Source organism: Toxorhynchites rutilus, chromosome 2 (genome assembly GCF_029784135.1).
Source record: "Toxorhynchites rutilus septentrionalis strain SRP chromosome 2, ASM2978413v1, whole genome shotgun sequence".
NCBI classification, from domain to species: Eukaryota; Metazoa; Arthropoda; class Insecta; order Diptera; family Culicidae; genus Toxorhynchites; species Toxorhynchites rutilus.
Genome location: NC_073745.1, coordinates 211561897 through 211567896, shown reverse-complemented (window position 1 = coordinate 211567896; position 6000 = coordinate 211561897).

Genomic DNA, 6000 nt, shown 5'->3' with positions numbered 1-6000 from the left:
CTGTGCCCGACACGAGATACTTCCTATTGGAATGCAGCTGACCATTAATCAGCAACGCCCCCCTAGTCTGTACCCCATATCTAGCGTGGTGCGTCTTCTCGACTCGAGGAATCCAGGATAGAATGGTCACTAGCCGGCGCAATCATCAGCTCGTGTAGAGTTGTCTTGAGCGGTACAACCTTTGGCTCTTGTTGAATCATCAGTGGACTGCACAACCTTTGGCCCGTGTATCTGTAAAGAGTGTGTGTATGTATAGCCGCGACTAAGTAAAAGTTTATAGATCGGATAGGAGGGATATGAAACAGGGACACAACGAAGGAAACATCATTAAACGTTGACATCGGCGTTTCTGAGGAACAGGTATAGATGAAGCAGAAGATCAGGATCCCGGCTACCTAAGATATCCCGGACGGGGATATCTGATTGTCTGCCTTTTGCTTTTTTGTTGTAGTGATTGGACATAAGCCGAGATATCACGCGAATGAAATCACGACCTACATTTAATCCCTTAAACCAAGCACTCGTCGAAACCTTAGGGATAATCGTGTGTAACCAGCGACCGAACTCATCTTCACTCCACATGCGCTGCCAACTAACGAGTGTGTCCTGACGAGGAATGTGAAAAAATTCGTTACAAGCAATTTGCCTTTCAAAAAGTGTGCCTTCTGAAGCGCCCACCTTAGCTAGCGAGTCCGTTTTCTCATTCCCCGGAATCGAGCAATGAGAGGGAACCCATGCTAAGGTAATCTTGAATAATTTTTCGACCAAAACACTCAATAGATGTCTTATTCTTGTTAGGAAATAAGATGAGCGTTTATCAACTTTCATTGAGCGGATTGCCTCTATTGAACTGAGACTGTCTGAAAAAATAAAATAATGGTCGATGAGCAATGTTTCAATGATCCCTAGTGCGTAGTATATTGCACCCATTTCAGCGACATACACGAAACGAGGATCTTTGAGTTTGAAAGAGGCACTGGAATTTTCATTGAAGATGCCGAAGCCAGTGGACCCGTTTATGTATGAACCGTCAGTAGAAAGAATACATGTAATTGAAAATATATAGTTTTGCTTTTAAAACTACGAAAATCTAATTTAATTTTTAACACAAAATTGAGTATACATTAACAAAATAAACCCTGCATTAGATGCATTTTGCTCATCGTGACAATATCGTTTTATTTTCCTTACAAACGTTCTCGTTATATTTGTCCATTCCGTCCAGCGCAAATCAGTTCAGCTGCACTAGTTCGTTCGCAAACAGTTCGCCCGCAAACACTTCGACCTCAAACAGTACGTTCCCAAACAGTTCACTCTCAATCAGTTCTTTCCCATACACTCGCAAATAATTCGTTCTGAACCAGTTCGTTCACAAGCAGTTCACTCTCCATCAGTTCACTCTCAAACAGTTCACTCGCAAACCGTTCTTTCGGATTCAGTTCGTTCACAAACCGTTCGCTCGCATTCAGTTCGTGGGGAGAACTACCGTTCTTTGAAAAAGAACGACCGTTCGTTCACTCTTTTCGGCGAACTAGTTCGTTCGTACCGTTCGTAAACGGTTTGCCCGTCTCTAATCGTCACACTGAGAGAAATAATAAGCTGATATTTCTCATTTGCTAGAAAGCCATATGGAATCAAAAAAGTGTGCATTCCGCCTGAAAATCAATTATTATCTTTTACGCTCCCCTAAAGTCGTACACGAAACTCAATTCGCGTTGACGGCATTTAGCTTCGTTTACGAACTTAGGGGAGCGTCGAAGATAATGATTGATTTTCAGGATAAAACTGCAGCGGCCGTACGTTTTTTTGACGTAGAACTACGTCTTTCATTAAGGGTGCCAAATCAGAAAACAGGTCACGTTTTTATGAAATAAAGTTAACGTTAATAACTATTTTTGCCGCGAACGGATTTCGGCGATTTACATACTAAACGAATCGGAAATTCCCTATGATTTGTTTAATATGCTATACATTAGAATCCCTTGGTTTGTAAATGGTTAAAATTCATGAAAACTTTAAGCGTTTCTATTTTCCCATGCATTTGTTCAGTCCATTTGTGTGCTTTCCCGAACAGAGCAACTTATCGACGTGCAACGAAGGGGAAATCGTAGGATATAAAGTCACCGTGAACAAAGGAAAAGAAGAAGAATGAAAAGGAATATTTGCCTAGAGTATAAACAGTGGATCTCGCTGAGGCAAACTTTTATTCGGCATCGGACTGTTGAGCAATCCAGTTCACTTTGCTTTCGCTGCGCTTCGATCTAAGATTGGAACCCACCAGTGGTAATTCAACTTGGATATCGTCGTGTGGTTTTTCCAGTTCGTTTTTCGCGTTATTCGTATCGTGTGTTTTTCTTTCCGCGTCAAAAATTGGACGCTTCGCATAGTGTGTGATGAGCAAGAAGAGGAAGGCTGGCTCGAGCCCTGCAAAAAAACAGGAAGTGGGTTATATCTATGGTATAACCGCAAGGGTGACGTGGGACTATCGTTGATTTAGAGATCATTTGTTTGAAGTTGAATCAAAATCCAATCTGAATGAATGAATAAATGAATATTTGGGGGACTTCGAAAACGAGAGCGTTACGTTGGAGGCACAAGGTTTTATGCATCCAATATAGGATACGAAAAACCTTGTTCTGAAGAATAATCTTCAGAAGCGTTCCTGCTAACTGCACTTGATTGACAAATCACAAAACCAAATGTATTATATGGATATTTCATGGATAGAAAACATTAAAATAAACACTTTCGCTTGAATGTAATTTTCAATTCCAAGGGGAACTGGCAGATTATTTTCCAGCAACGATTAGATATTTCCACATTTTCCTCGATACTGGAAGCCCACCAGTGGTTAATACTAACTCGATAACCACCTGTTAATAGCACTTGATTGAAAAATATTTGGTCGCAGTGTTACATGGATAGAAAACATTAAAATAAACTCTTTCACATGAATGTATTTTTAAATTCCCAGAGGAACTGGCAGATTATTTTCCAGAAATGATTAGATCTTTCTGGAACTTTCTCGATGCTGAATGGCATCCAAACGGAAAGAATTCCGCGCGTGTATGTGTCGATCCTTCGCCGTCCACCTCCTCCAGCACGTTAGGCAACATGTCTTGACATGTCTTGTCGATGTTCTCACGAAAAATGAATTTGTCTCACCACCAGAATAGATCTTCCGGAACATTCTCGATGCTGAATGGCATCCAAACGGAAAGAATTCTGCGCGTGTATGTGTCCCCTCCAGCACGTTAGGCAACGATGTTGTCTTGTCGATGTCCTCACGAAAAATGAATGCGTATCGCCACCAGAGTATCGCTTAAGTATGATTTTTGTGTGTGATTAAATCGAGAGAAGGTGTGGTTTACGATGGCAATTTGGAAGACAAACTAGAGGGGAATGAACTCTCTGAGCTCGAAACTTTCGGCGACTGAGCAATAATCGATTGCGTGCGCATACAATATTGGATACGGAAATATCCTACTGATGGGGAAGAATAATCTTTAGAAGCTTTCCTGCTAATTACAGTTGGTTGAAAAATTACAAAATCAAATTAATTTGATCGCTGTGTTACATGGTTAGAAAACATTAAAATAAACTCTTTCACATGAATGTATTTTTAAATTCCCAGAGTCCCATGGCATCCAAACGGAAAGAATGCGTGTATGTGTGTGTGTAGCGATGTCTTCCCGGGGAACCGTTTGTGGCATCACTCTCCTCCTGATGGATTCCCTTCTGGCCTAAGTGCACAAACAGGCTCTTGGTGACACCGTTCATCCGCGCTTTCATGATAAACGAAGATCTTCACCACAACAGCGACAACATGCTCCAATCGCTGTTCAATTAGAACTGAGTGGATTTCCGAGCGGCGTTCGCTTATATACCGATTGGTGATTTCAATAAAGGGTGTGTCACATCGAATTGCATCACGGAAAAAACGCTGTAGAAATTCGCCCAGTAGACCGATCCTTTTGAAAAATTTTAGACAGTAAAATAAAAACTATTAAACAACTTTTGGCATTTTCTTTTTATTCATACTTCGAGCCCAAGCCCGTATGCTCGCACCTTCCTCTTTACCCCGTCCATAAGGTTCTGTACAACGTCAGGTTGTAGTTTTTTTTGAACAGAAATCCATTTTCTCTTGAAGTCCGCCTCCGATTTGACAACTTTTGGGTTCTTCCGGAGGGCCTGCTTCATAATCGCCCAATATTTCTCTATTGGGCGAAGCTCCGGCGCGTTGGGCGGGTTCATTTCCTTTGGAACGAAGGTGACCCCGTTGGCTTCGTACCACTCCAACACGTCCTTTGAATAGTGGCACGAAGCGAGATCCGGCCAGAAGATAGTCGGGCCCTCGTGCTGCTTCAATAGTGGTAGTAAGCGCTTCTGTAGGCACTCCTTAAGGTAAACCTGTCCGTTTACCGTGCCGGTCATCACGAAGGGGGCGCTCCGCTTTCCGCAAGAGCAGATCACTTGTCACACCATGTAGTTTTTGGAAAACTTGGATAGTTTCTGCTTGCGAATCTTCTCCGGAACGCTGAATTTGTCCTCTGCGGAGAAGAACAACAGGCCAGGCAGCTGACGAAAGTCCGCTTTGACGTAGGTTTCGTCATCCATTACCAGGCAATGCGGCTTCGTCAGCATTTCGGTGTACAGCTTCCGGGCTCGCGTCTTCCCCACCATGTTTTGCCTTTCGTCGCGGTTAGGAGCCTTCTGAACCATGTATGTACGCAGGCCCTCCCGCTGCTTGGTCCGCTGGACGAATGAACTTGACAAATTCAGCTTATTGGCGACATCCCGGACAGAACTTCTCGGATCACGTCTAAACTGCTTAACTACGCGCTTGTGATCTTTTTCACTGACGGAGCATCCATTTTTGTCGTTGTTCACCTTCCGGTCGATGGTTAGGTTCTCGAAGTATCGTTTTAGGAGGCGATCTGGCGTAGTGGTAACATCCATGCCTCTCACGCTAAAGGTCACGAGTTCAATTCTCACTCCCGACATTCTTCCAAAAATGGAAGTAAAAGTGACGAACCAGCCAAATGAGTTGAAAGTCACTATAATACAGATAAAAAAAAAAAAAGGTATCGTTTTAGTACTCTGCTGACCGTGGATTAGACGATTCCCAGCATCTTACCGATGTCCCGATGTAACAACTCCGGATTCTCGAAATGAGTGCACAGGATTAATTCACGACGCTCTTTTTCGTTCGACGACATTTTTCCAAATTTACGAAAAATTTACAGTGAAGCATGGCCAACGTGATCTATACACTCTTATCTGATTATAAGCGAAAGCTGAAGATATAATTCCTAAAAATTAAATTTCTACAGCGTTTTTTCCGTGATGCAATTTGATGTGACACACCCTTTAGCCTGTTTCGAGAACAATTTTAAGGCTATTGAAACAAGTTTTTGGATCAAAAAGTAACAAGTATATAACGCGTAGACATTTTATCTTTCGAATGAAGTGTTTATCATACCATTTCGTTCAGTTGTTCAGGAGCTATTAACGCTCAAAATCTCGGTCTCCGGCGTAACGCTTTCGGTTTCGAAACTTTGATTTTACACCCCGCTATAGAAATGAAAGACGTAGTCCTACGTCAAAATGAACGCATTACCAGGGGCAATAAAATTTGGAGGCAAGCGTCATCTAATGATGCACGCGATGTTGGTGCAGTGAAAAGCGCTCGCACTGAACCGAGCCTTCGCATCGAACAACAGCGAAGTAGGCGACTTCGGCGCGTCGGTCGAAAATGTAAACGTTGTTACCCAGGCAGCAACCAGCTCCCCCCGTTGGTGGTGAAGGCGGTTGCTCTTGACAAACTTATCAGCGAATTCGCATCGATGGGTGTTACAGCAGAGTACAAGCTGTGTGGCATAATTCAGTCTTTTTCCAAGCAGTGAACATAGTTTGTTTTCCGTCATCATAAGGACTTCGATGGTGCTTTTGACATTGCATGAATGTATTAAACTGACGTTATGGCGAAGCAGGCGTTAA